Source organism: Lactuca sativa, chromosome 4, assembly GCF_002870075.4.
Source record: "Lactuca sativa cultivar Salinas chromosome 4, Lsat_Salinas_v11, whole genome shotgun sequence".
Taxonomy (NCBI): Eukaryota; Viridiplantae; Streptophyta; class Magnoliopsida; order Asterales; family Asteraceae; genus Lactuca; species Lactuca sativa.
Window position 1 is genome coordinate 251,677,461 of NC_056626.2, and position 6,000 is coordinate 251,683,460.

Consider the following 6,000-nt stretch of genomic DNA (forward strand, 5'->3'; position numbering starts at 1 on the left):
TACCAAATAGGGAAAGATTGTAATCACCCAAGTTTCAGTTGGATAAATACTTGTAATCATGCAACTTGTATTGTATGATTAATGAGAATTTTCATCTTTGGGAAATTAAGACTAATTCCTTGATCACATGCATATGTGAGTCAAGTGATGTATTAGGGGATCGGGTACACTAGGGTGTGCGTTGATCAGGTCCACCACAGAGAACGATAGGACTATTCGTCATGATTTACTGAAGTTTAGTAAATCTGGTTGTGCTTACAAGTTTAAGTGTAATTCTGAAACATTGGAAAAGTTTCATTGTAAGGCAGAATAAATGAGAAGAATCAAATTAGGCAGAAAGATAAAAGTTTCACAAATCTGAAAAGATGGGAGAGTACTTTAGTATCATGTTTTATAATTATCTTAGTGATTAAAATGTTGGATTTGGTGTCTAAGCCCATAACTATTATCGGTATGTACTCGACCCGAGAGTAGCATGGTCCATTCGGTTTACATAACACACCAGGACAATTTGTTAGGATGGACTCGTGAGAGAAAGGTTATATATGTTTTATTCATATATTATAAGTTCTAATATATTAATATAAGTTCATATGTTTTAATTAATATTGATCAAGAATTGATTTGGAATTAATTTAGTGATCAAAAGAGACTAATTAAATCTATGGGGACTAATTAGGGTAATTAGTTATAGTTATATGTGTTGGGCTTATGATCCATGTTGGACCAAGTATGTATGGATACATAAAGAGTTGGGCCACATGAACCATGGATCATAAAACCCATCGGTATGGATTTAGGTTATATCCATGACTCTTGAAATCCCACATATAAATATGTAGTCCATTGCCTAAAAACACCATTAGAAGTTCTTGGAGTTCTTGGAGGCGTTTTGGTGAAGGAAATTCTTTCTCAAGAGTCACCTTTGTCCTAGGTGAGTTGTGATTCCTTTTGAGGTGCAATACTTGGGGCACTAAGTACTTAAAGGTCAAAGTCTTTCAAGCAACACAAAATACATCAAGACTTCAAGCCACATAAAAGGTATGTTACTCTAACTAGTATCTTGTATTGTTTTTGACAAATTACATGCTAGTTATAGGTATAATTCCTTTGAAACCATTTGCATGTATAATTAGTGGAAACATAGATCCAGGGTATTTAGGGTTGTATGTGCTCCATAGGATGTTGTAGCATACTAAAACCCATTAGTGGTATCAGAGCCATGAGTTTTTTCTGTTATATTGATGCAAATGTTTGATTTTCAAAGTTGAAAACAAAAGGAAAAAAACATGAAGTTTGTCAAAATTTAAGATAATTACTTATTTTGTGAAAAACTAATTATTTGTAAAATTTGAATCATTTGCTTTATGAGTTGAATTAGGTCAAATTTAGTAAAAGATAAAATGATATGATTATTTTATTAGTTTCACAAGTTTGATCTAAAGAGTTTTTTTTTTTAAACCTCCATAAGTTATGGATATGAAAGTTTAAAAAAAAAAATTATTCAAAGTTTTTTATGAAGTTACAAAACTTGGTGTTAATGTTTTAAAGAATTCCATAACTTGTTCTTAAGTTATGGAACATGAAAAGTTTCATCATAAAACAAACATTTAACTTCATAAGTTATGGATTCCAAAAGTTTTCAAGAGTTACAAAACTTTCCCTCAAGTTTTGTAATTTGAAAAAAGTTTTTTATGAAAAAAAAATTGAATTCCAAAACTCTTGGGTTCATAACTTAAACAACTAAATAAATCATTTTAATTTTGAATTTAATAATTGAAATTAGGATGTTTGTTGAATAGTTCAAATTAACTCTTATTGACTTTATTAATATTTAATTAAAGTGTTTAATTAAAAGAGTATTATTAAATCCATAAATATATGATTTGAATTTAATTAAATTAAAAGTCTAGTTTAATTAATAGATTAAACCACCAAGTATTTTAAATGTCTAAGACAACCTTATACTATTATAATATTAAAAGTTTAATATATTATATGTATAAGTAAAAAGTCGGTCTTACAATAGTAGGCCTCATTCATGAAGCCAGTCTATAAGGTGGGTACAAGGTTTTTGCCCATAAAATGGTAGTTTAATGGGTGTCTACTCTCACCTACCGCTTCCTTGACTGGTGGAGGTCGTTAGCCGAATGGGTTTGACATGACATTAATTCTCCTTTCATTAAAAGTGTAATGATAAATACTAAGTAACTAAACACTTAAAAATTCCCAATCTTAAAATGTGAATTTGGTGCTAACCCATGAAATTATACTTTGTACCTTACCAAGTCGTTGGTGGAGCGTGTGTGGGTAACCGACACACTAACATGGACTAGTAAGAGTGGCAAATGGTGACTTAATGTTTATCTTAGATCGATGGAGCGTGTGTGGTTAATCGACACATCAATTAGGTTAAAAAAATTAAGGGTACCAAGTTAATTTGCATGGTTATTCACACCTTGTTTGTGATCGTCGACATCCCAGTCACAAACTTGAGAGGGCACAATCGAGATTTAAACATGCCATTGAAAATTTCAATGAATCTCAAAGGATCTAGGAGTTTCAATTCACTTAAGACCTAAAATTCTTTTTTGTTTTTCGTGGTGGAAATTGGTAAATGGTCATTTACCTACCATCAAATATTTTATAGCTTGGATTATGTCATCCCACTTCTAAGTTAAAAAAAATATCGTGTTGGGTCCTAGCCTTAATATTTTAGATTGGGTGTTATATTAAGGACTTAAATCAACTAACATGAATTTCTCCCATTGTAGATGTCTGGTTCAGACAACTATGATCTTCCCAAATCCCTTGAAACAAGCTTTCCTAATGAAGATGATGTCTCGTGGTTGGATCATGGAAATCATACTTCTCTTCTTCCACCTCCTCCAATTATTCTCCCTAGCCCACAAGTTATTGAAAAGTTCAAGGTCACTCAATCCCTATTGGAAAGCAAAGTTTGTGTGTGCTCACATCTTTGAGATGAAGTCATATATAGACAGGCTGGGAGAGTTGGATGTCAAAGTCTTGAGGAAGTTGGTTGTTGACTGGGTTCTTCAATCACTTCGTGAGCCACATAGTGAGTTCTTTAAGGACTACTATGTGACGGACCATGACATGACCCTTAATGATCTTACCTATTTGTTTGATGCTACTGAATTAGCAATGATTTGGAGCACTGGTAAAACAAATTTGATTGGAAGATCGACTTCCCAGGCTTCCATTGAAATTTACAATGGTAACACTGGAAATCCATAAAGGCTTTCTCTTCCCAATGGAAAAGGATCGGCCATAGTCAACTCGGTTGACCAAATGGTAAAGATAAAGGCTAAGTTTAAGATAGTCATGTGTACCATTTCCAAAGAGTCCATATGTTACTATTTCCAAAGGAAGGGGTATTGATTGCGAAGCTGCCCTATTAACCTAAAAGATCATATGGATGGTAAAGTCAAAAAGTTTGACTCTACTTAGGATAAAGTCCACTATCTAACTCTATTAAGTTCCTATTTAGAGATTCTTATTACATGATGTGACCAGGTCGCATGTTGATGTTTTAAGAATCAAAGAAAAGAGAGGAAGCTTAAAAGAAGAATATGCTAATTCTAATTGTGAAAATGAATTTCGATCACATGGTTCGGTGATCAGAATTTTGAGTTGTTGCTTAAGAGTTGGAATAGGAATGGCAACGGTGGGTTCGGGGCGAGGCATGGTTTCCCAAACCCGAAACCGATTTCTAAATGTGTACCCAACCCCGACCTAATACCCGACGGGTTTCTTACCTGGGCGCCCTGTCAGGGCTAAAACTTTCCCTAAACTCGACCCTAAACCCGATAACTACCTGAAAACCCGACCCTAAAACCCGAAATGTGGTAGAAGAAAGGAAAAACTACAAACAGAGAATGATAAATTAAGACGTTGCATAGCCTTAAAATACCAAATAAGCTCTTAAATCATTTAACAAAATAGAAATTACTAATAGTCTAATATTGTAACAAAAACCAACCAACCAAAAACTAATTCATCACAATAATACATTACCACTTAACATTAAAACAAACTTAAAATCAAACCAAATTAGGAAACAATATAAAATTAATATTCTTAGAAGTGTCATTTTACCTCTTCCACATCATAATCAAATTCAATAGAATGACAATATGCCTCGGTCTCTTCATAATTTCATATAATTAATATAAGATAGTATACTACCTCGAATTTCATTCAACAACCAACTTTGAGCACACATTAAAGCCTCCAATGTCTTTGGATGAAGTCGACTATGATGAGGACATACTAATCTTCTACTAGTGTTGAAAGTTGATTCTGAGGCAACAGTGGATACTGGAATAGCTAATATATCCTTAGCTATCCTTTGTAGTCTCGGGTACTTAATCCCATTTGTTTTCCACAACGCCAACATATCAAGTTCCATGTCTTTAGGCAACAATTTTTCCTTCAAGTAGTTATCCAAGTCACTCATACCTCTTGATTCATCATCATCTCTAGTAATAGAAGCAATATCCGATAAGAGATTTTCGAAACCAACACGATGACTGGAAGAGATACTAGAACCAAATGAAGATGAACCGGGAACTGAACAACCATAAAAACCTAATGTTTAGTATAAATATGTTAATAATTTAAGATAATATTCTACTTATTATATAAGCAATAAAAAGAATACAATACCTTCACTCTTCCTTTTTTTAGATGCATTATTTGACTCGTACTCTTGAAACAAAGTTTTGACAAACCCCTCCAAATTTTGAAATTCAATCTTTGTATTTTCTTCTCCATAAAGCACAGGCAAATGTAACTCCACAAACTTTAACTCGTATGCGGCAAGGCACGTAAATAAACCTGTTTATGAATATATATATATATATATATATATATATATATATATATATATATATATATATATCGTTAATCTTAACATATAAATAATAAGTATGTACAAATTGTAGTTAAATAAGTATAATATACCTCATAATTCTTCTTTGAAAATTCCAGTTTTGATCTACAAAATGTGTTGTCATAGCCATAAACCCTTTTTTATAATTAGATGTCCACATATTGGTAGTAACTGCAATTCTACTTTTGTTCTTTGCTAACAAACTCATAGTTTTATCCCTTATGTAATCATAAATACTTTTGATGTCGCCCTTAATGGTGTTTCGACAAGGAACCTTAAACAATGGTTGAAGCCCTCCCACAACCTTCCTAAATCCATGATGCTCTACAATTCAAAGTGGATACTCGTGCACAATAATCATTTCAGCCAAATCCTTCCTTGAAGTATCAGCATTAAATGTATAATTTGAAACATGCATTGTAGTACCACCTACTTTATTTTTTCTTGCACCTAGATAGATTGGCGAATATCTGTAAAAGGTTTGTGTATACAACACTTATAATGTGCAAGTAAATGTTTTGTGTCATTCTTGCTCTCTGCACCCAATACTTTAGAGCAATATTTGTGAATGACTGAATGTGTGATTTTAGGGTTAGTCTTCCATCAGGGGTAGAAGTGTAATATTATATATATATATATATATATATATATATATATATATATATATATATATATATATATATATATTCGGATCGGGGTAGGCAGTCCCCACTCGCTGACCCGAACCCAAAAAAATACCCGATCAAGACCAGATACCCGGCCCGACACCCGACAAGAGCGACCCGACCCAGCCCGAAAACTTCAGGAATCGGGTTTCCCTGTTGGTTTCGGATTTTTTTGCCATCCCTAAGTTAGGATAGATTGCTTAGGAATAGATAACGACATGTTTTTCATTTGTAATTGAATTGTAAGAAAAAGTTTTTTCCGCAAATTTTATAAATAAAGAAAAGAATTGATTTTATTTATTTTTAAATATCCTTACAATGACATTTGTGAAAAATTGTTGTTTATATGATTCCATTGATAGCAATATTGGAAAATGGATTTGATTCTTTCGTTTGTGGTAGTGTCATAATTTACCAAAT